The following is a 25,975-nucleotide window of genomic DNA, read 5'->3' as shown; positions in this document are numbered from 1 at the left end:
ATTACTGCTTAAAAACATATAGATTATTCTGGGATCAGTGCTAAGGAAGGACTGGAGTGACGTAAAACTGGTGGCAGAGAGATAATAGAGGAAATTACTGAAAAGGACATTAGAGTCATTCAGTTGCAGTGATGGGGACATGCAGGACAATGGCGGAGGGGTAAGTCAAAGACAGAACACAGTTCGGAGAACTAGCAAGACCCAGACTATGGGCCAGAGCAGAAGGTTTTTATCATTGCTTTTGTTTGTACTGTTTGGGTGAGCATACAGAATACAGAGACAGAATACAGAGGATTACTGGTTACAACCCCCCCTTTTTTTTTTGAGAAAGCCAATGAAATGACACTTAACTGAGGAGCTCATAGAATATTTAGAAGAACTTGTTTTGTAGTAGATACTCTTTTATTCCTCACTACAATCCCAAGAAGAACATACTACTATTTTCATTTTTAGAGATAAAGAGATCAAAGCTTTGAGAAGTTAAGTATCTTTCTTCAAATTATTGAGCCATCCAGCTTCTGGCTGGGGTTCCATGAGGGGTACAACTGAAATGCAGATGTGGAGTAAGACAAAGCCCCCAAACATGCAGTGGGTCAGGACATTCCTTTGAGCTTCCATGCCCTGTGGCATCAGGAAGGGTAAGCAGAGAGTAAAGAACAAGAAAGTCCAGTGAAATGCTGAGTGAGGTTGGAGCATGAGAAGGCTGTGTCCAAAGGGATGAATGAAAAGGGGAACAGCCCATTTCAGGAAACTGATTTCAACCCCAATTAGAAGTTGAGGGTACCTGGGTGGCTCAGTCAGTTAAGCGTCTGCCTTCAGTTCAGGTCATGATCTCAGGGTTCTGGATCAAGTCCCACATCAGGCTCCCTGCTCAGTGGGGAGTCTGCTTCTCCCTCTACGCACCCCCACCCCCCACTTGTGCGCACTCTCTCTCTGTCTCGAAAAAATAAATAAATAAAAAATCTTAAAAAAAAAAAAAAAAGAAGCTGAGCCTAAAATGGAGATGGACTACCTCTACGTTTGTTTCCCCCAGAAGGGTGTGCCCTTCTTGAGGGCAGACAGCTTGTCCTGTATTTAAAAGGAAGGAGAAAAGCTTCCTTTTGTACAGGTTTCCACACGGGTCTCTTGGCTCCATCAGCAAAGACTTCCTCTCCCTGATGCTCCTCCCCTGCCTCCAGGCTCACTCTCCCCAGGGTCCCTGTCAGAACAGTCACATTCCCTGTACACTTCCCTTTCTTAGGCACATCTGTATCCTTTCACTAATTACGCAGTACTCTCCGCAAGGCACTTTTTTAGAGCAGAGTTTCTGCACCTTGGCACTATGGACGCTTTGTTCTGGATAATTCCTTGTTGGGTGACAGGGGTGTCTTGTGTGTTGTAGGAAGTTTGCATCATCCCTGGCCTCTGCCCACTAGATTCTAGGAATGCTTCCCTTCGGTTGTGACAAACAAACATGGCTCCAGAAATTGCCCAGTGTCCCATAGGGGGCAAAATCACTGTAGTTGAGAAGCACTGATGTACAGGATAAGGGTTTTGCACTGAGAAAGCAAGGGCTCTGGTCATCATGGGTTATTCTTCGTAGTAAGTAGATGGGGATTACTTGTGACATAACTTCACTGTAATACACTTTTTAAAGTTAATTGTAAAGTGAGGATGATATTACCTATCTCACAGGGCTGCTCTGAAGATGAAATCAGATAATCCGAGTTAACGATATGCGTTCAGGGACCTACACGGAGACTGGACCATAGCAGTGCCTGGTAGACGTGGAACAGTTGAGCAGATTACAGGTGATACTCAAGTGTTAACTGCTTTGTATTAAAATAATCAATTTAATTTAAAGTGATCTTTATAAGTTGAAAAAATGTCCCAGAAAGACACCTTTCAATACCACCACGCTGACATTTTGTTTTCAACTTAGAGACAGGCGCTCCAATTTATCTTTTATTTTAAATAGGAAGAAACTATATTGCAACCAGAAGTTAAAATATGCTCAAAGTGAAAAAAAAAAGGCTGTTAGAGAAAAAAGAATATGCTCAAAGTCATAGGTAACTAGGAAGAAGAATATAAATTTGAGATTTTGAGCACTCATTACTTGGTTCTACTTGCCCTGATGTTTTAATACTTTGCATAGGCTATAATGCAGTATTTGGAAATAAGCTATACATTAACATGGAAGAGGGGTGCTTTACTGATGATTCATCCTTTCTTATGGATTTATTTCCATTGGTTTTTCCATATTGGAAATAGTCCTTTCAATCTTTTAAGGCCAGAATTCATGCATAGGGATTCCTAAGTCTCTTTATCTTATACATATGTTGCTTGTAAAATATGTGATTCCCTTTTTCTTTCTTTCTTCTTTTTTTACAGATTTGTTATTTTAGAAAGAGAGAAAGAGAGCATGCAAGCAGGGGGAGGGTGGAGAGCAGAGGGAGAGGGAGAGAGAATCGAGCAGATTCCATGCTGAGCGCAGAGCCCAACACAGCGCTCGATCCCAGGACCCTGAGATCAGGACCTGAGTGGAAATCAAGAGTGGGACGCTTAAGAGACTGAGCCACCCAGGCGCCCCATTTTTTTTTTCTTTTTAGAATGATCAAATTGTGTGCCATTCTCCTATGAGAACTGATCACAAGAATTTTCATATTGCAATTGCAATGGATTTGATAGAAGCTTTTAAATGGGGTGGATTTCAAGAGCAGGACAATGACGTAAAGTTTGTGCCATTAATATAAGAAGGTGTTGTTTGGTAAAATAAGTAGCAGTTTGCTAGACTTTGTTCAATGATCCTATTCTAAATAAATAAATAAATAAAGACTCGTTCATTTTTTTCAAAAGCTTAAAGAGTAACAAAATTAAAAATATGTATATCCAGTAGTAGCTAACACAATAAAAACCACGTTAGGCAAGCACAGAATTTTATGCCAAATGAAATAAACTAAACATTCAAAATTTAATGCTGACAAGGGCGCCTGGCTGGCTCAGTTGGTAGAGCGTGGGACTCTTGATCTCGGGGTTCTGGGACACTACTGAGTGTAGAGGTTACTTAAAAATAAAATCTTAAAAAAAATTTTAATGCTGACAGTGGTACAGAACAGAAGACAAAATCAAGACCTCTGGGACCATCGAGGTTAAGAGGCCAGTGGAATTCCACATACAAAATCCTGACTTCAGTGGATTTCTTTCAACCATTAGCTGAAACATGACTACAAGTATAAACAAACAGATGCTGATGATCCATACACATGGTTCAGGAGAGTGTATCTCGTTCCTATTACTGTGATCCTTCAATATGAGTTCAATGGTCCCACAGTAGCATAAACACTCTACTCCCATCCGATGTGTAATTTCTCTTTCTACAGAATGAGGCAGTATTCGCTTTTCATGAGAATTTTTTTTTTTTTTCAGATAATAAAATTGCTTAACTAAATTTTGCTTTAGCTGCCAGGAAACTCAGAGTCAAGCTTCAGGATCAGCAGTAGCAACTGCTGGTCCCTAGGGTTTGTCTCATTGTGACTGATATTTATTCCTCTCTTAGTTCTCTGGTTTTATTTATATTTTTCCTGCCCTAATTTTTCCATTTTGTTTATAATTATTCTATTTTATTCTTGTGCTAACACACTTAAAATCTTTTTTTTTTTTTTTTTTTGGTAAAAACAGCATAGTACAGACGGATATACAAAAACAAGTAAATAGAAGAAAATGTTTTAGAAAATTAATAATGTAAAGAAAAATATGAACATTGACAAGGCCAAGTTAAATATGGAAATTCTTGATTTCAAAATACTTGTAATCGAAATGATCATCAATCATATTATTAGGATTCTGATAAAGAAAAATGGTTTGTTTTTAAAATCTCCCTGATATGGGAATATGATTTAGGAACTCTAAATATATGAAATTATTTATTTCCCAGGCACTGTGTGTTGTTATACGACGAATGCAATCTGGTTTCAAAGTGAAGTTTCACAACTACTGAGAAAACGAACTTCATGCATCAAGGGCTTCTAGTATTGTGAAGACATCATATCCATTTGGACCATCTACTTGGATGCAGCAGAAGCTATTCAAATGTTCACTAGTGCAGATCTTTCTATACCACACTAATACTTATAGCATTTCTGTAGTATTTCACCTTTTCATGTTTGTCCACATGACTCTAGGAAAGTTTTGAAAGATAAGGCACCTCCATTAGGAGCTTTTAGACTAGAACATCTCAACATGGCAGGGAAAAAAATTAAAGATGAAAATATTGGTGGAGAAGAAGGAAGCAACCAGCCATGGCCTTATTAACCTCAGAATGAGCTGCCAACCAAATTATGAGGTTTCTTGGCCCTTTGACTTTGTCCAAATCCTTTAAAAATGATGTCCATCTCTCTGCTTTGGCAGCAGAACACATCTGATACAGTCTCTGATCCAATGAATTACCATTTTCATTGCTCGTTATTTCATGTGTGTAGTTCACTGGCCAAGTCACTTCCTAGCTTGGGTATTTCATCTGCTTGTGTCTAAAAGTAAAATGCACTGGAATTATTCATTCCACAAATTCCAGAAATATTTACTAATGTCTAATGTGGAGTCCTAACATGGAGGATACTGAAATACTATATGTTTTGTTCCAAAATATTCACTCTCAAGAGTCAGCACGAGGTGCTAGGGGAATGACAGGAATAAGAAAAAGTCTGATGCATTAGTAAATATTTGTGACAAACATGTGTATTTTTGGAGCCATTTGATGCATTAATATAAAATAAGACAAGTATTCACAATGAACTCAGTATTATCAAGCATCCATAGTGTGTCTGACCTATAACAAACATAGGATATATTTATCTTTTATATTCAATTTTTAAAGTTAATCTGGACCAACTCTATGTCAGTTTTAGGGAAGCTCTCTGATTAAAGAGGCATCATGGCGAATGAAAAAAGTCATAGAAAATGCAAAGTGAAGAACGCTTAACCCAAGGTTCATTTCAGACACTATTAATTTCTCTCTCAATAGCTGTTTCATGTGGTGGCATGATGGTGGATTTTATAGAGATTTTAATCTTCCTCTGTCCAGAACCCAGAGACTCGGAGATATAAGGAATTCAGAAAAAAACGGCTTTATATTATTTGAAAAGCTTTGCCTGTACTAATGTAAAACTCTAAAACATAAGGGGCATCGCTGTCTGAATCCTTTCAAAGAAATTCCTAAAACAGCGTGAAAAGAATCTGTGGCCTTATTAAAGCCTATTCACCACAGAGAATTTTACACAAGACCAATCCACCTTGAACCCCAAAGGAAACGCACGGGCATCTCATTACTAAGCACTGTCCCGTCCCGGGTCTCTAAGGATACTCAGTGTCTCTGTGTTTGTGTCTCTCTCTGTGTATTTTGTTTTCCTTCCCCCACGCCAAATAAACCCTTAGGAGAAAGCTTAAAATATCAACTGTTTTCTTAAATGAAAGATAGTGTTGCGCAGGCATAATATTTGGGTAAATTAGGTCCCCAAACACACTTTAGCTTCATTGATGGAAATAATTTAGGATAAAGAAGGTAGCTGTGCTACAGGCATTAATTCAACACCTAGGTAAGCTGCATTGAATACCTCGCCACGGGTCTCCATTACCTGAATGTCAAGTGCACATTTTTGTTAGGTTTTTAACGCATGCAGCTCCTTGAACTTTTTAATAACGTAAATGGTGAAATGCTCAAGGTTCTATGTGGAAGACAGCATGAAATACAAGTTGATTACGCCATGTACAAGGGGTGTTGACACAGATCCAAGTTTCTACTCAGCAGCAAAGCAGCTTACACTTATTGATTTCATTTAAAATTTTGATTAAAATAGCATCACTATCCTGCAAAGGGTGTCTTTTTTGACGAAAACATTTTGATGACACCTTATCTTCTTCCCTTCCAATGGGAAGTGCAACATCTACAGTTATGGGTGGTTAGAGTCTAAAGGACAGTTTTCAGTGGCTGAAACAGTGGTCTATAAAGTCACTAGACAGTCACTATGAGAAAAAAAAGTCTCCACTGCAGCTCAGATAAATACTTAATTTACATTATTATTGGTGAAAAGAAAGGCCTATATATCTGAGCTGCAGATGAAATGATCCTAGCTATAACCATCACCTCCCCACCCAACAAATTGTTATTTGTCCCAATTCTGTTATTCTGCCTAAAAATTTACCACTATCATTGTATTTTGCTGGGTGAATTATGCAACTATGAAGGAGTGACATTTAATAAACTTTGGTGGCTGTGCCATAAAATTAATCTTATAATAGTGTCACTGACAAATTACAAAATGTCTTTGCTCCTGATGGTAATGTGAGACCAGGAATGGACTGGGTGGCAATTTGCAGGAGATGTCAATAGCCCTTCTGGCCTCTGAGTCACTGCCTAGAGGGACAGGCAAGCAGAAGATTAGGCCCGAGGCCTGATGTGCGGAGGGAATACAGCTGTCTTGGTATCTTCAGCTACACCTTCTATGCCCTTTGTCCAATTTGCTCCTGAAATTCACTGCCTCGGTGACTCGGTCTTTCAACAAAGCCTGAACTCAGTCTTCATCCCACCAAAGCATAAATGATCATTATCAGTTATCTTTGTTACTGATAGAGGTGTAAGCAGGAATTGACCAGACATTTTCTATTTATAAACAATCACTCTGGCTGTTGGGTGGAGAATGGATTGAATGGGGGCCAGAACAGAAGCGAGAAGGTGATTTTGGGACTATTGCTGAACACTGGTAAGACAAGGAAGTGATGGATGTCACTTGCACTGTGGGGTGATAATTGACATAGAGACAAAGGAAGATTTCGGAGCAATAGTTCTAAACTCCAACTGCACCTATAAATCATTTGAAGAACTTTTTAAAAATTCTGAAGCCCCAGCTCCACGCTCTGATGTTTGGACTTAATTTTCTGGGTACAACCTGGGCACAAGCACCTTCTCATCCTGAGGGCTGAGAACCACCGAGTCTGGGCTAAACCTGAAGAACTTGATGGGATAGATGTGGAGAGGTTAAGTAGAGGGAATATTCTCTCGTATGGCAACTAGATTTCTTAAATGAGTAACTGGTTTACTGGTAGAGCCACCGACAGAGAAAGAGAAGACTGGGAACCCAGATTTTTATGTGAACTCTCCTGGTTTTTTGGTTTGGTAATTTTTTAAAGCACATACATATCCATTTTGTGTAGGCCAAAAAACAAAACAACACCCGATAAAAAGAAATAAAAGAAGATAGATCTGACATGTAGGTGACCAGTTGCAAATTCTGTTTAAATCAGGGAGTTAAACTCTAACTATGGATTTCAGACTCTCACAGAACATAGGAGTGAAATTCTTTGGAGACTCGTGGAAACACAATCGTTAATTACCTGATCCTTCATTAAGAATAAAGGTGACACACACACAGAGTAGTCATCCAAGTAGTCTGAATTGGATCACATCAAGAATTACAGGGCTCATATCTTATAAGAATCTAGTTTTAGAACATTTCCTTCAAGAGAACTCATTATATAATAAAACCGTCAAATACTGTATATTTTGTTTTTTAAGCCATATTTATATCATGATACACCAAGGGAGTAATTGTCACAAACCTCAGAGATCAAGGGATCATTAATTAATTCACATGCATAGTTATTTGTTCATAATTTAGCATTCAGTTTTGTCTAAGCCTGGACTAATTTTTGGGGAAAAAAAAGAAGCTCATACCTTTCTTTAGAATCTTGAACTACAGATATTATACTCATAAACATACCAGAGGATCTGTCATATTTCATATACTTGATTTCCATAGAGTTGTAGATAAATCTTATTATTTTCAGAATCATATGAGCATAGAATTTCCCCTCTTTCCTAGAATGAGTGTATTCTTAATGTGTACTTATCACATAAGAAAGAAAATAAAGGGGTCTTTAGGAGTCTTGTAAATCATACTATAGACATATACTTCTAAGCAGAAAAGACAAAGGTCATGTCTGACACATAAATTTTACTCCTCAGGACATACTGCAATCTCAGTGAACAACAAGAATAACAGGAATGGTTCCTGTTGAATCATAAATATGATTCAAAACAACAGGTAAGCATATATGGACATTTTACATACCTATTCCAGGTAGGATCATCAAACCAATCCAATTTATCAAGGACTCTGCTGTGTGCTGAATTTCTCTTGTAGAAAGAAAACAGGTGCCATGTCACCACGAAAGCTGAAAATCAAAGAAAGAAAGAAGGGGTAAATGAATCTAAATCAAAATAAAAGATGAAGGAGGATAGTTGGATCACTAAACTGTGAGAGAGTATTTTATTTATTTTTTCCCCGTTTTATCAAGATATAATTGTCGTACATCACTGTATAAGTAAGTGTAAGGTGTCCAGCACAATGATTTAACTTACATATATCGTGAAATGATTACTGCTGTGAGTTTAGTTAGCATCCATCATCTCATGTAGATACCATAAAAACAAAGCAAAAAAGGAAAGAAAAACAATTTCTTTCTCCTTCTGATGAGAACTCTTAGGAAGTTTGTACCTTTTGATCACCCTTCTCCTCTTCCTCCAGAGATGGCATTTTAATTAAATGATAAATTTTATCAATAGAGATTTATGTCAGTATTTTCCAGATATTCATCAAGAAACCCTTCTCTTCTATAATACCCGTCAGCATCCTGCTGAATGAGTGATTCACATCAACTACTGGGGGAACAATGAGTTTGTGGAACCTATCTCTCCACACAAATATCACATCTGGTGGTCTCTGTCCTATGGTCCCATGTCCTCAGTCTGAAACTTCCAATAATTGGGAGTACTTTATTAGCTTTTCCCCTTAATATGCACACATAATGCATATACATTTATATTACTTACAGAAAGCTAAGTGTTGAGTTTCCTTCCTAAGTTTTACAGCAAATACGCAAAGAATCACTCACCTAATTAATACAATTTATTTCATGGCAACAAGTATTTGACATTCATGCATCATTTGATCAACCTTTACCGAGTGAATAAGATGGAAACTGAGTAAGACTTGGTCCTGCCTTCAAAGAGCCTGAGTCCAGTCAAATGGAAGAGGCCACATTGGATGCAGATCATCCAATTACTTGCCCAACCACGGTACAAAGAAGGCACAGAGGTGGGCATCACCAATCAGGAGGTCTTTAATCTGAGTCTTGAATGCTGAGAGGGAAAGTGGCAGACAGACAAAGGGACATGGGGGCAGAGGGGAAGAGAAGGATATTCAAGCAGCATGTTCAAATGCAGGGAGCTGTGAGGGAGAATGGCATGTTCCAGAAGCCACCTTAATGGAGGTACAATCATGTGAGGAAAACAGAACGTACACAAACAAATGGCAGAACACCTTTTTACGGATTTCAATTACTATAAATCAGCCTAACAGTACTAACAAAGACACCTACCCCAATAATTATAGAGAATTTGAACCCTGTTCCAAAATCCTGTAGGCACATGATCTCGTTCTGGCTTCACAATCGCTCTGTAAGGCGGGACAACGTGACCCATGGTTGAGGGGAGACTGTCGTTGAGGGGTTTGCCCAAAGCACAAAGTAAGTCATATAGACTGAGGTGGAAGCTGGGGGCCAGTCCTCCATTGGCCACAAGGAGAGGCTCACGAGGCCAGGATTCATGAGGAAGTGTGTGTGGTACGATGAACATTGTATGGCCATTCCAGTCACCGTCCTATTTCATGTTGGGAGCTTTCTTGCTGTGTGCTGCAGAGTGGGCCCTGGGCACAACGACACTGTTTCTAATATCACCCTTTCTGTTCCTAGTCTCATGATTGCAAGTGTAGGTAGAAACACAAGATAGTGATTTTTTTTTTTTTTTTTTCAAGATAGTGATTCTTAAGTGCACGTTTCTTCACCTTGTGTTTGGGTATTTTCAATGCTAGGTGTCTCTGTATGGCCACATTGCAGGCATGGTGGCTCCCGAATGCTGCCCAGCCACAGTGGAAACACTGGTCATTCTGTCTAAACCCTGCTGTGATCCTTGAATTCCCTCTGTGGACTTGATTGTTACAAAGGAGTCTCTCTCAGGCTTGGTGGGTTTTTGCTGCGGGAATCGTCAGTGCTTGAGTAACTTTGCTGGTGCTGTGCGGGGATGAAGGGCTTTGATGTCGGTAAGAAGTTAGAATTTTGCATCTACTCAGATAAGAAAAGAGACCACGCTCATTTGTAACATCTAAAAACAGGGAGAGTGGGCATGGAGATGGGGGAAAGTGGGTTTAGAGATGCAAAAATGAAGAAATCTTGTGTGTGACACATAAAGTAAAGGCTTATGTAAGAAATAAAAAATCGAGAGGAGCCCATAGCATTCTCCAGAGGATGAGAAATACAGTTCTGAGGCTAGAAAAAGCTGCAGAGAACTTTTTCCCTTCTTCTCTCCCCTCCCCCTTTTCTCTTTAATAAAATCCCAAAGTGAAACTGCTTAAGATACATCTTAGTTCGATTTCTCATCATGAAGGTGAGAGACTGGAACATCTTCTGGTAACCGCCCCTCCCCACCCAAATAGCCTTGCCCTCATGAAAGAGGATAGAAATTTATATTTTCAGTGCTTTTCCAGTTGAGAAATTATATGCTTGTTAACAGGCTTTCTCAAACCTTATAATGTCTTAGGAATTATTTTGGCTCTAAAGAAGAATATTTGCTTGGGAAGACAGATCTTGCTACAAAGGCCCTCAAGGTGGATACCAGTTCGAGGCAACTACTGGGCAATAATGCCTGGAAAGCAGATACTAGATGTAAGACAGACAAAATCCAAATGATGGTATTAGCCAGAATGCAACTTCTAGCAATTGTCTTGTCTTGCGACTGCTTGACCAACTGCACTAGTTACTATAGAAGGAAGCTTGTTCTTGGGTGAGATGCAACAGATAGAAGATTAAGTTAAAGTATTACCCAAAACCAACAGAAAGAGTCAAATAAATCAAAATATCTCTGAGGAACCTAATGGAGGAAAACCTGGAAAAGAGTCATTGAATGGAGAAATTGGACTATATGAAGAATCCTAAAATGAGTAATTTATGGAAAGACATTTATGTTGAGTGTATTATCCATTTGTTTGTGTGAACACTTGGTTAATTCATGGGGTCCCACCGATCTGACCTCAGAGCTTTGCAATATGGCTCAGTTCTTGCTGGCAAGACAGTTCTCTAGAGAACGTTGACAATGGGCCCCCACAGATGTAGACTCTGGAATGACAAAGCAGGTTCTATGAAACTCCATACCAAGAGAACTTGAATGGATCATCTGCACTTCTTCATCACCTGAAGAAGTCAGGGGTAGGAGGGTTGGTAGAAGAGATGAGAGAGGGAGAAACAGTGAAGAAGTAATCATTCCCCGTGTCCCACTAACACATGAGGCATCAATTAATTCATCAAATCATTTCAACAACTTTATGAAGCAGGCCTCACTGTCATTAGTTCATGAATGAATAAATTGTTATTTTTTTTGAGAGGCTGATTGAAAACAAGAAGTGGCTTGGTTGGAATTTGAACCTGTGCTTGTCTGATATTTAAGTGATTTCCTGGATTAAACCTCACTAATAGTAAGGCTTATGTGAAGCCATATGTAAACTTTAAAAATCTGAATCACAATGAAAGAAATACAAATAAATAAAAAAGTGACACAGATTATGTTAACTAAAATTATAAATCATAAAATATAAATGCAGATGACACTATTGGGAAAACAACTGATAAACTCATATATTTCTGGTGGTACTATAGACATGTACAGCCCATTGAACCCCCAGTCTGACCTATACCTATGTTAAGAGTCCCTAAATATATTCATACCCTTGGACTTAGTAATCCTACAAATTATCCCAAGGTAATAATTCAAAATTAGAAAATGGCATACTTAGGAAAATGTTCATTGCAGCCTTATTCATTATAGTGAATAATGGAAACAATCTGTGTATCCAATAGGGGAGAATCTAAGAAAATGTTGCTATATTAACTCCACAGTATATTAAGTAGCCATTAAAGTAATAAGTAAGTTGCAATATGGAGAATGATAAAGAAAGCTGTATCTAAAATTGTATGTTCTGATTATAAGTAGGAACAAAATGTATATGTGAGTAAATACTAGCTGGTGACCACAAAAAAGATAATAGTCGTGCTAGGGTAGAGTAGCTATGAACGCATTTAAGAAATCTTAATCCCCTTCCCACTGTATAATTTAAAATTGTACTCATTTAAAGTATCCACTGAATTAAAATACAGACCCACAAACACAATATAGTCGGAGTATGTGTTTATATGGTTAAATGGTTTCCAGCATCTATGGTACTATTTTGCTACAGCATTAACCATTTAATAGCAGAGGAAGGGGGAAGGAGATACACTTTGTATGATGCCAGGATAAAATACACCTATTTTAACATAATGATGAAAATCAATTATTTTTATATTATGGCAGTCAAAGGAAAATAAGATAAGATTACAATATAAAGATCTGTTTACATCATTGCCAGTGTATATGATTTTAAATGGCTCTATGACCAACAGTCTTTTCCACTATGTATTATAGCTTTCACCTTCTCACATTCCATCCCATTTTCTAGGGAAAAAAGCTCAAGAAAATAGCTCAGCTACAGAATTCTCCTACTCCTTCGTTTTCTGCTCTAAGACGTCACCCATGTCCTCAGCAAGGTCTCCTCCATCTACGGGAAGACATTTTGTCTTTGGCCAGGCAAGAAGGAGCATTTGAAGAAACAAAAATGAGTCTTTGGTTGCTTGCTTCTGCCTCGTGTAAGACTAAGGGTGAGCAAGCAAGTGTGCATCATCTGTCTCATGGGGTATCATACCATTTCTGTCCACTCTTCGTCTCATTCTCGGTTTTAGGCAGTAAACCCCTAACATTTGCTGCTCCATAACACTCCCTGTCTTTTAGAAGTGAGATGAAAGTAGAGAAACTTCTTGGAAAGCAAAGGTACTTCCTAAGCTTATAAATCTTACAAATCATTAGAAAATCACAAACCATATCCCTGCCCTTCCTCTTGCATTATACTTATGCATTTCTGTATAAAAAGAAACATAAAATTAAGTGGAATTCAGGTACTGTTCAGTCTCTTCTGGACAAGTTAGCATCTCTGTTTACCTTCTCTTTAATTCTAATATGTGTGTGTGTGTGTGTGATGCATAGTGGAAAGAGGTGTGCCTTCAGTAAATTTAGGACCAGAAAAAAGGGTCTGTGTCTCCAGACATGACTTTTTTTTTTTTTTATCTGCTTTGAACTACGGGACAGGGTTCCTTATCGATCTGCATGCTCCTGGCTTTGCTGACATTATAGTTAAATTCACCACTGGTAGGTATGCCATCTGCCTTTTTTTGACCTGCGCCGGTTGGGTAGACATCTCTGTTTAACTCATCTCACCTCCTGCTGACAATGAAGCCTTTTCTGGGGTGTAGCTGGGATGCCCACTGAGCCCAGGGCTGCAGCGCTCGGGTCAGAAGCGCCCTCAGCCACGTGATGGCACCCCAGCCCCAGGGACAAGTTGTCCAGCTATCTCAGGGTCCTATCTCTGCCACAGGAGAACCCAAGTTCCCAGGCTTCCCTCTGACCTAGCAGGCTGAACTGCTGAGCTCACTAAGATGCTGTAGGAGGGCTGCACATGACATAGCTCCCTGTCTTGGTGCGTACCTCATTTTCACCGACACACTTCTCGTTCTCTGAGCTAAAACCCCAAGAGAGAAAGTTGGCAGGCACACATTCTGCAGCTTCATTCCCCCCCTCCATTGTCATTCCTGTTTGGCAGAATTCCTCAGCCTCAGCAAAGGGGTCTGCTTTCCTGGCGTCATATTCTCTTACTAGCAGAGAGTTAGCCTAAGGGTAAGAAGTTGAGGTTTTTTTCCCATACAATATGACTTGAGTGTTCTGGGCTTGGCTCTTGATAAACTAAAACAAAAATCTAGAACATTTAAAAAAAATAACCTGAACTTCTCTTTATAGTCATGGCAGAGTCACAAGGATGGAGTGTAACCTACATCACCTGTACCCCACACACACCCCACAAAAGCACCTTAGAAGACTGTACAAAAGAAACTAAAGTGTTTTCAGGAATGGACAACAGCCAGTGCAGGACTGTGACGAGTGAGAGACAGGAAACCAATCAGCGGAGAGAAACCAACACCCGGGCTCTTTGTTTGGAAGGGATTTCTGGAAAGTGGGCATAGGAAGTGGACAGAGCCCGGCTGCCTCACTGAGTTGAGAAAGTGACGATCTGAGTTTGAGGAGTCCAGGAAGCCTGCGAATAAGATGCTCAACAACGTGAGTTATCAGGAAATGCAAAATAAAACCTCAATTAGAAGTCATCACACACCCATAAGAATAGCTCACATTAAAATGACTGACCGTACTCATGTTGGCAAAGACTCTAACTCCCACACACTGCTGATGGGAATGTAAAATGGCACGACCACTTTAGAAAACAGTTTGCACTTTACTACGTAGTTAAATGTATGTTTAGTACACAGCTGAGCAATTATACTCCTAGTTAGTTTCCCAAGAGAGATAAAAACATATCTATACAGAAACTTTTTTTTTTTTTTTTTAGAGAGAGAAAGAGAAGAGAGCACATGAGCGGGGCAGCGGGGGTGGTGGGAGCAGAGGGAAAGGCAGAGAGAGAATCCCAAGCAGGTTCCACGCTTAGCATGGGGCTTGATCCCACAACTCTGAGATCATGACCTGAGCTGAAATCAAGAATTGGACGCTTAACCAACTGAGCGACCCAGGCACCCCATACAGAAACTTTTATATAAATGTTCATAGTAACTTCATTCACAATTCTACCAAACGGGAAACGTAGATGTCCATCAGGTGGAATAGAGAAACAAATCTATATACTACCACACAGTGGAATAAAAAATGCAGTAAAATGGGATGAACTGCTAATATTCACAATACCATGTGGAAACCTCAAAAATACTATGCTGAGCAAAAGAAGCCAGGCACAAAAATATATATCATAGGATTCCATTATTATAAAACTCTAGAAAAAGGAAACTTAATCTATGGGTCACAAAGTATAACAGTGATCTCCTGGGGCTTGAGGTGGGGGTAGGGCTCTTGTCAATGGACAAAGAAGGGGCATAAGGGAACTTGGTACCATGATGGAAATGTGCTATAGACTTGATTTAGTGATAACAACATGGTAGATGAATCTGGGTTTTTTTAAAAAAGATTTTATTTATTTATTTTAGAGATGGGAAGGGGCAGAGGGAGAGGGAGAAAGAGAATCAGACTAAGTGCTGAGCACAGAGCCCAATGTGGAGTTTGAACCCAGGACCCTGAGATCATGACCTGAGCTGAAATCAAGAGTCGGACGCTTAACCAACTGAGTGACTCAGGCGACCCTACATGAATCTGTTTAACCTCATCCAAATATACATTTAAAATTGGTGCTTGTTATTGTATATATGTTATGCCTCAATATAGTTGGTTAAGATAAAATCTTAACTGGCTTCTTAATTCTTTTATAATATCAGGGATGCTCTCTTAAAAATTAAATATTTTATTAAAAACAATTTTTAATATTAAAATATTAATTTAGGGGCATTGGGGAATATGCGTATCTTGCGTTTGTTTTAGAATAATCCAGCGGCCGTGGGAAAAGAGGGCCATATAGAAGAAACAAGCTGTCTGTATGCTGCTAATTACTGAAGCTAGGGGGTGAGTACAGGGGGTTGAGTATGCTCTTCTGTCTACCTTTGAATAAGTCTGCAGTTTTTTATTTAAAACGTTTTAAATACCTAACAGATTGCATTTCTTTAATTAAGATATTATCGTTAATATATCGGTTAGTATGACATGTATGTTTTCATCCCCTCCTGTCCATACGCTTATCCACAGATTGTGTGGTGAAGTCTTTCTGAGTCTTTCTTACATTTTCTTTACTGTCTTTTGCTTTCCGCTTTTTATTTTTTAGTCAACAGCAGCTCTCATATGCATATCGATGTGTGTCACACATACAATTCAAGACCTGAATACTCTGAAGGGAAATTGGTTAAATCTGAGTCTGGTTGGTTATATTAACCAATAATGAATTTCAGTAAGCCTGGTCTGCAGAAGAGAGGCCCTTTTAGGAATAAACAAAGCAAGGTGTAGAGAAACACCCACTTTGTTACATGAAGTTGAATATCAAGTCCGCTTTAACAAGTTGATGGAAACGAACAGCACCAGTTCAACAGCCAGTTCAGCACAATGAACACCAAGAAAGAGACAGTTACAAAAATTTTTCAAAGGGAAAGGACATTGGACTTCATTATTTTCATCCTACCTCTCCTTTTTAAGGCATTAGAATTCTTGCTAACTTCAGGGAATGCAGGCGCGAAGTCCATGAATGGAGTTTGGTCCGGAAGTGCTGAGCCCCTTCCTGACGAACACAAGCGTCTAACAGGCTCCATGCTGACAGAACCTCCAAGATTTTCCAGTGAGATTGAAGCTCAGGATGCAGTCAGTCAGAATAGAAATTGATGAACAATGTAGAAGGTAGTGTTCAACTATGTAGGCAGGGATGCCCTTTAGAGAAATTAATGTCCCTTTCAGTTTCTTAGCGTTGTACAAAATGGAATATGGCATTTCCTCCTTGATCCTATTATCTCTAGAACTACCCGTTCTTTCTGTGAATAAGACCCCAAAGTGTTTTTCTAATGAGCAAGAATGGACCAAAAAAAAAAATGTACTAATTACCAACAAAGAACATAAGCTTCTGCAATCACACTCTGATGTGATAAATTAGAATTCTGTTTTCCAAAAACCAACACATTATGGATGAACTGGGAATTGTTCTTGATGTTGAACTAGAACAATAAAACACCAGGATGTTTAAGAGTGCAAGCTATACAGAAACAACACTTAATCCCATTATTGTGGAGCTCTAATTTTCCTGTGGACACAGTTTTTAAAAATTTTAACTTTATCTCCATGTAAAACATTTCACCTTAGTAATAGGAGCTTAAAAGGTTCAAAAGAAAGAGTATGACTATAGAGAACAAGGGCCAGAGAAACTTTTAGAATAGAGACATCTTATACCTCTTTCTTTTCCAAGATGTTCTGTAGTTAATTATTCCAAAGAACCTCAGGTAGAGAGTATGATACACTAATGGGATCTAATGTCTCTGTGGGATATAAAAAAGTGTAAATCATCGTCCTTGCCTTGGGAAGTTGACATGATCTGTTGGGCAAAAAGATAATCATGTCATCAGAAAAATGATAGAAAGTTATATATACATGCATATAATATATATATTGTGTGGATTTATCTATCTATCTATTCATCTATCCATCTACCTACCTAGCCATCCATCCATCCATCCATCCATCCTCTAATGTGGTGCTCAGTGTTATTGGAAGTGAGTCCTACAGTGCTGTGGGAAAGGCCTAGATTCATAAAAGATAAACTGAAAAAGAAGGAAATGCGTTAGGAGAGATAAGTTAGATCTTAAATTCTGTGTGCAATTCATAAAATAACAGAGAAGGGAAGTGCTTCAAGGATGGGGGGGGACAATAAAAACAAAGGCTAAGAATCAAGAATCAAGATGATATACTGTGGGACCAAGGGGAGAATAACACTGAGCTGAGTTATAGGAAATTAGGTTGGAGCCAGACTGGAGAAAGCCTCGAATGCAGGTCATTAGGAATTTGTGGTTTATCCTGAGAGCAAAGCAGAGTCACTGAATATTTTGAGTAGAAGGTTGATGTGATAGAGATCTTTATGTGAAAGAGATCTATAAGCAATGCTGACTAGATACGAAGAGCTGCTGACTAAGGAAGCGGAGGCTAAATCAAATTTTGAAAGTATATCCTTAAGTGATGAATGAAGAACATTTCTAAGTAGTAGTAAACTCCCAATAAAATTAGGTGCTTGGAGTCTGCACACATTGCCGAATTCCAAGGCAATTCAACACAAAACACTGACTCCATATCTCTTGGAGTTGTGGGAGAAAGACAACAGGTTGTATACCAGAGTTACAAAGTTATAGGGACACAGAGAAAGATGGGTTCAGTTCTCATCGGGCAGGAGGGGGCAATGGGAGATTCGTGTTGGATCCTGCAGAATGGGGTAGAGTTTTGACAGGAAGACATGGGAGACAAGGGGGTTCAGGCACAGAGGAACACAGGAAAATGTCCAGAGGCTGCAGCCCGGAACATGGCAGGTGGCCTGCCTGGCGCATCTATACTTATGGAAGGTGGCGCCTGCAAAAAGAAAGAAAGAAGGATGCTTCTTTGAGGAAATCCCCTTTGGGTTTCAGTCTCCTGATGGAGCTCTGCATTTTTATGGCTTGAATTTACACTGAAGACATGTCAAAAAGCTGAGTAATAATCAATCTGTAAAGGAGAGTCGAAACAGAGTCATGATGGGGATTGGTCACACTGGGGATCGTGAGAAAGAATGAGGCCTTGGTAGGACCTGGAGGACCACACCAAGAGTCTAGGCATATGGTGACTGACGCAGATGCTGAGGCAGGGCTGGAATAGGAGGGACAGGTGCCAAAGAGCCTCATGAAGAACACAGTTGACTAGACTCTGGTAGTGCAACATCGCGGAGGCATGCATTTCAAAGACACCCATCTCAAGTCAACATACTACCACTGTGGGACACGGCTGCTCATAAAACCACCAGATAAGGAACCAGGTCTCTCCCACGCATGAAGTTCCCCTTCTAGAAAGCCCTGGGTAACCGAGGTCACCGACCACCTCAGTGATCCCACTCTTCCCTTCCTAAACCCTAATTCCTGCTCTCATGTTTTAAATCTGTTACCTATGAACCCATTAACCCCTAGGCACCCCGTCCCTAGACTCCAAAAAAGGGGGAGCCCTAGACCATGCTCCCTCTTTCTACCTGTGACCTCACTGTGGGCCCCTGGGTGTACCTTCCACCTTCCAGAACCTGTGAGGAATGAATCTTCTTCCTCAAAGTTCTGTGATGGTTGTTGCTGAGATGTGTTTTGAAACTATAAGAACCACAAGGGCTGGCTGAGCCTCAACACTGGCTCCGATTGGGGAAATGTCAGCGGAGGGCTCACTGCAGGTATGCCCAGGTGAGTCCCTCAGGTAGAGACCAATACAAGAACTTCTCAACTGACTGGATATAAAAGAGAAAGGAGACTATTCACCTATCTTGATAAGGCCAAGTTACCAGGAGAGCAGTAATTCCTTTGAGATAAAAAGGAGAAGGAAATGTGTGTGTGTGTGTGTGTGTGTGTGTGTGTGTGTGTGTGTGTGTAAATTTCAAGAGAAATGGTAACTAGTTCTGTGTTTCAGAGGTGCTAATTTTGATGGGAGGATGACTCATTCAGCCATTTAAACAATTAATAACACAGAAATTAAGCCTTGGAGAGAGAGTTTAAAGATTAAAATATAAAGGCGACCTACCTGCCCGACAGCTATGGGACTTATGTGAACAGAGGCATGCAGAATAGGAAGAAGAGAGTGTAAGACAGGAGAGGCAGACCCAGTCTTAGGGAATAACTATTTTAGGAGGCAGGAGGTGGAAAAGAAGAGTCCAGCCAAAACCCAGGAACCAACTCAAGAAAGTGGAAAAACACAAAGATTCTCAGATATTACTGACGGCAATGTAAAAAAAAAAAAAAAATGGTAACAATTGCCTCAAATTCTAAAAAGTTTCCAGGTAGAAAAGTTGGAAAAATAGGTTAGGTTAGATAAGAGAAGGGTTCACTGAAAACCTTTTTGATCAATATTTCAAGATAATGAAGGAAGAGAAGCCAAATGATAGTGAGTTAAAGTTGAGAGAGGACCGGGCAGGGCAGGTGACAAGGGTGAGTCTCTCAGTGAAGGGAATGCAGGAAAACACATGCTCGCTGGAGACAGCACCAGGCACGCAGTGGGGCACTCAAGCCTTTTATTTAATTAATTTATTTTTACAAAGATTTTATTGAGAGAGAGAGAGAGCACAAGCAGGGGGAGCGGCAGAGGGAGAGGGCAAAGCAGGTCCCCCGATGAGCAGGGAGCCTGATGTAGGACTCGATCCCAGGACCCTGAGATCATGACTTGAGCCAAAGGCAGATGCTCAACCGACTGAGCCATCCAGGTGCCCCAAACACTCAAGCCTTTTAGAATGAGTGAAAAGAAGGCAGGGAGGTGAGGTCAACAAACATTTAAAAATTTTTAAGACAAAAATTTTAATTTTTAATGTTTAAAATACCAGGATAAGAAATCAGTAGTAGGCTAAAAGGGCAGATGTCAAAGACCAGAGAGATAGGATGGAGAGTCCAGGTCGAAAAAGAGATGTCTTAGTTGAAGGGACACTTCTCCAGAGACAGACGGAGGGATGAGAGAGCAGCAGAATAGGGATAGACGTGTTGAAGATGCCTACAGGGCACGTGTGTGAGCTCTGGGGTCCTCAGAAATGCAGGTGACGGGGTTTTCTAAGACAAGTTAGGTTAGAGGGGCAACATAGAGGTTTAGGGGCAAAAGGTGAAGCCACTGTGACAAGGAGACTTGGACATTCTGGAAGGCAGGCAGGAGGCCTGCTGAGAAGCCAGGAAGACCCACATTTACCATGGGCCTTGTCTACAAGGTTTGTGGGAGTTTCCAGTAATGTCTTGAGATACTGACACAGGAGAAAAGCTTTGAGGAGAGTGACAGGGGAAGCCCAGGGGAGGCCAGGGGAGGGAAAGAGGCTGGGGTATGAGAGAAGAAGGCAGTGAGGGGGCTGGACGAGGCCAGTGTCATCTGAAGGGGGCTCCCAGAGCAGCCTCCACAGGAGACTCTGAGGAAGAAAAGGACCCACAATTCACGAAGAGAGATTCTGAAGATAAGGGGTGTGGGAGAACAAAATAAACTTTGAAAGGGGTCCTTCTGCCCAAGGGGCCAGGGCAATTGTTTTCTCCCTTTCATAGAATAAAAAATGAACATGTTTGGCAAGTATTTAGATACATAGAAGGCCCGATTTGTTCTAAGGAAGCAGGAACGAGGGTGCCTTTGACTTTCATTGTAAAGCATGAAGAATAGGGCCACACACAAATGAGAATGTGAAAAATGCTTTTGATACTGTTCAATCAGTGATAAATCAAACATGGAATAAAGCTACTTCTCCTTCCCAGACTACATACATGAGCTAACAGAGCTGGGTTGAGTAGGACGACTTACTTGAAGATAGCACTTTAAGCTGAGAAAGAGTAAATATTTACAGACAAAGAGGGTTCTTGGACAAGTGAATAGCCATCTATTGCTTTCTGATGTCACGAAAATATTTTTTGAATGAAGACTGCATTCAAATTTTGGTAGCTTTCATTTCTTCGGGGGCCAGAAGGGACACGCCGAGGATAAACCTGACTATCGTGTAAACTTAGTGTCATGACTAAGAAAAAAATAGGCAAATTTTTAAAAGTGTTATACATATTTTAAAAGTTTTTTTGATATTTAAGTGGTTTTCACTTACCACCCAAGACAATATGCCACTGGTTCCCTGGCCTGGTAAAATCACTAAAATTCTCTTAAAGAAGAGATTTCTTTAAAAGGAAAGATTTCTAAGTACTACGTTCAGAGACTCTGATTCAAGAGCCCTGAGGCAGGCCCCAGGAATCCGCATTTTTACAAAAAGTCTCTAAAGAAATACGGAAAGAGTCTTCTGCTGGTAAGGACTGACTATAATTAATAAGCCACAAAATAAATATATTTCGATTGGTGCTGTACAAAATTTAAGAGTAAATTGGCATTGCTCCACTCCCATGCCAGATAGAAGACTCACTTGTTTCATTTGGAAATCCAATAAGCATGGTTTTCGTTTTGTTTATTCCTCCTTAAAAACATAAATAAGCTTAACGATAATCAGGCAGTAAACAAGAAACGAAATTTACTGTATATTCTTCCTTTCTCTATGGTTCCAGTCCCCTGACTCTGTCGACATTGATACGGGATGAGATCATCCTCCGCATATTTGCCACAGGGAAGCACTGTTTCCCTCTCCTGGGCAGGTACAGCAAGAAAAAGAAATATGAGTGTGTCGAAAGGGAGTTATATGGGATCCAGGAGTTTAGGACACTGTTGACAAAATTCCGTACGTTCATTCTTTTGATATCCTTGTGAGCATGCTAATATAAAAGTCAAAGTTCTCATGGTGATCGGTACTGAAAGAGAGGCGAAGACAAAGGGAGAGCAAAAGAGGGGCGACTGAAAGCCCTGATGAAGCAGACAGGACAGAAACTCCTCCCCAGCTCCAACTTGATAGATGCCCCAGCACCAGACAGCCCTGGCTACTCAATTAAGACTGTCAACTTCCCAGACACATGAATCCACAGGAGATATTTAACAAAAGAAGGAAAAAGAGAAGAAGGAGGAGAAGGAGAAGGAGGAGGAGGAGAATGGGAGGAGGAGGAGAACATGAGGAGGAGGAAGGAGGAGGGGGAGGAAGGGGGAGGGGGAGGCTGGGAAGGGAGAGGAGAATAAAAACCAACCAAACAGTAACAAAAACAAAACCACCCCATAAACACCCCTGTTCTGTATTAACGCCAAATGCAGAAAACTACTAACTTGAGTCCATCTAAAATTGGACTTGTAGGGGCGCCTGGGTGGCTCAGTTGTTAAGCGTCTGCCTTCGGCTCAGGTCATGATCCCAGGGTCCTGGGATCGAGCCCTGCATCGGGCTCCCTGCTCAGCGGGAAGCCTGCTTCTCCCTCTCCCCCTCCCCCTGCTTGTGTTCCCTCTCTCACTGTGTCTCTCTCTGTCAAATAAATAAATAAAATCTTTAAAAAAAAATAAATAAAATTGGACTTGTATTCCTGGGCACCTCTTCTGAGCAGGGTGGGAGGGTGATAGCAGAAGCCACATAAACAGAGTCTTTATGTTCATGGGTTGCTTCAAATATTTGGTAAAAACTAGGGATTGTTTGTAGGCTATCATTCAGTTCTGCTGCACTACAAAGAAAAATCAAGACACTCCAAATATGTTAACCCTAACTTGAAAAGGTAGCCACTACATCCAATCAGGAATGCTGAAAAATATCCTGACAAAAATCATCTTGTCATCTACACCTTTTGGGTTACATTCATCATATCCCATGGTTAAACACTTTCATAAAGGATCCTGTAACTATCTCGTACAACCGTTTTTAGAAAGTAGACCTATTATGCCAGACACATTTCATACTAACTAAAGGCTGTGGATAAAGGACCATTCCCTCTTACGTGAGACAGGCTTACCATCACTCCCGGAATTCTAAGTTGGCTTTTCAATTAGCTGGCAAATAGGTGTTGATTTTGCAATGATCTCTAAAACAGTGGCTTTCAAACTATTTTGACTTCTTATCCACAATACGATAGATGTATTTTTATATCCAACCCAGTGCACCCATTTATTTGCATGCATGCACACGCATCTAAAAACTTCAAAAATTGTTTCTTGAAACAATATTTATTTTCACAACAAGTGGTGTGCTTTGATGATTTCCTGTTCAATTTCTTAAATTAACAGAACTTATTCTTTAGGGTAGTTTTAGGTTTGCAGAAAAACTGAACAGAAACTCATTCCTTCCCTCCCCCAGAATCTCTGGTAACCACTGATCATTTTACTGTCTCCATAGTTGTACTGTTTCCAGAATGTTATACAGTTGGAATCCCACAGCGCGCAGCTTTCAGACTGGCTTCTGTCACATAGCACTGTACATTTAAGGCTCCTCAGTATCTTTTAGAGCTCATTTTCTCATTGCCGGATAATATTACATTGTATGGATGCACCACACTTTAATATTACTGCGTTCTACTTCATTAAAATAACTGGGTTGTAAATTAGGTAAATGATAAACTGATTTCAGAACCTCAGAAGATTCTGTAGTTTTAAAACTATTGCCTAAAATAGGACGTTAGGTTTTTGCTGGACACAAAGGGCCAAAGAGCTTGGTCCTTATTTTAGGAGCTTAGATGTTATTGGGAAAGAAATGTCTACATATGTGAGATGTTTAGTAGCAAAAGGGTTAAGAACAAAACAAAGGGTAACAACAAAACAAAACAAAGGTAAAGGAACTATAAGAAACTAGGAATTCCCTAGTACTGTTGAAGAATATGAAGAACTGGCAAGTGCTGTAATATAAACTCTGTAGAAACAGGAGCTTTCTGTCAGTCACTGATCACGAGACCTGGGTATATTACTTTTATATTCCTCAGATTCCTCATCTGTAAAATTTATATAATAATAGTATCTATCACACTGGGTACTTAACGAGAAGTAGATGAAATCATGCACCCATAAAGCTAAGAAGAGGACCAGGCACATAATAACAAATATTTTATTAAAATATTTTATTAAAATATTTTATTATTATTATTGTTATTATTAACAACAACATTATCTTTGGTGCTTGCCTGAAATATAGTAAAACTTCAATAGATACTTTTTAAAAAGATTTATTTATTTGAGAGAGAGAGAGCGCAAGTGGGGGAGAGGAGAGAGAGAATCCTTAAGCAGACTCCCCACTGAGCAGAGTGAGATGTGGGGCTTGATCCCAGGACCCTGAGATCCTGACCTGAGCTGAAATCAAGAGTGGGCTGCTTCACAGACTGAGGATATTTTTTTAAAACACTGAAGGATTCCAATTTTCATAACCTTAATTCTTAGAAAAGCCAAGATGTGAGCATCAAAGAATCTCTGTAGTTTGGTGAGTGCAGAGAGGAGGCGGAATCTAACAGTCTGAAGAGACAGCAGAAGCCGGGGCTGACAAGTAGGAAAGTAAAGGTGACATTCAGAGGGTAGTGACAAATTACATTAAAGCAGAGTTAGGAGCCAGGATTGAGAAACTCGCACTGGACTGCCTTTTAGAGATGCTAATGACCTTTGCAAATGACATATATTAGAACTTCCTCTTTCCAAGGGCTGGAAAGTTACCTAAGCAGAGAGAGATACAAAGTCCTGATGCAGGTGCTGATTTCCCTTCTCCCCACCTTGGGACAGTACTAGCTATGGGCTATCCTTGGGGGAATGGAGAAGACGCATGTCACATAACTTTCTGTGTTTTGTGGCTCAGGTGAGGGCCTCCGGCTTAGAAAGTCTACGTATTGTCCCACATTGCAGCCATTTGCTCTATGTGACTGTTCCAAATTTAAATGAAATGCAAAGAATTGACAATTCATTTCTTCAAGTTACACTAGTCCCATTTCAAGCGTTCGAGAACCACCAGGGCTGAGTGGCTCAGCACAGGTGGACGACCTTTCCGTCACTGCGGAAAGTATCTTGCGGGGAAGAGAGTCATGAGGCTGGAGAGGCACCCGTGGGAGGGGAGAAATGAGATGGTAGCTGGAGGGGAGCGACAGAGAGAGAAGTGAAGTGAAGTTTATTCTGAAACGGGGAGGCTAGTAGATCTTTAAGGAGAGGAAAAGGCTCCAGACAAGAGAAAGACAGAGCAGTTACTACCAATCTTAGGAACAACAGAGGCATAAGATCCCAGGAGAGGCAGGAGGAGATAATGGCAGAGTGAGGTGAAGGAGGAAAGCCCCCATTCCCCGGAGACATAAGGAGTAGACGGCATGTACACAAACAGAGAGTCTGAAAGAGAAGATACAGAGCTCATACCTGTTAACCTTGAGCAATAACAAAAACTGACTTGGACGACGACGGGTTTAGACTGCCCTAGTGTTTGCACAAAGTGAATATGGAATAAATGTCCTTCCTGAAAATCAAAACTGCTCGGCGGGAGGCCTGCTTCTCCCTCTCCCACTGCCCCCTGCTTGTGTTCCCTCTCTCGCTGTGTCTCTCTCTGTCAAATAAATAAATAAAATCCTTAAAAAAAAATCAGAACTGTAAAATTATTTTGAAGAAGCTACAAGGATGCACAGACACTTTGTACAATTTGGCAACCTTCAGGTACCAAATATTTGCTCATTTGTATATCCATTAATCAACCAATCGATTATTATTATTGATTGGGTCCTAACATCCCAGGTATTCTGAGCAAACTTACAATGAAATTGAAAAGTCTGGACTTCAAGAAGAAGCTTAGAGAACAGT

At 40.2% G+C, this 25,975-nt stretch overlaps 1 protein-coding gene across 1 annotated transcript in view; it reads right to left on the bottom strand.

Annotated features, from left to right (window-relative positions):
- The window catches only part of CHRM3 (cholinergic receptor muscarinic 3), a 471,578-nt gene that overhangs the window by 211,890 nt on the left and 233,713 nt on the right, over positions 1-25,975 (bottom strand). The window contains exon 4 of the mRNA XM_032430380.1: positions 8,103-8,205. The gene's annotated coding sequence lies outside the window, so the exon portion shown is untranslated. The remainder of the gene's footprint in view (positions 1-8,102; positions 8,206-25,975) is intronic.

Source organism: Phoca vitulina, unplaced genomic scaffold (assembly GCF_004348235.1).
Source record: "Phoca vitulina isolate PV1807 unplaced genomic scaffold, GSC_HSeal_1.0 scaffold43, whole genome shotgun sequence".
Classification (NCBI taxonomy): domain Eukaryota; kingdom Metazoa; phylum Chordata; class Mammalia; order Carnivora; family Phocidae; genus Phoca; species Phoca vitulina.
Note: the sequence above shows the minus strand (reverse complement) of the source record. Positions and strands in the feature narration are given on the sequence as shown.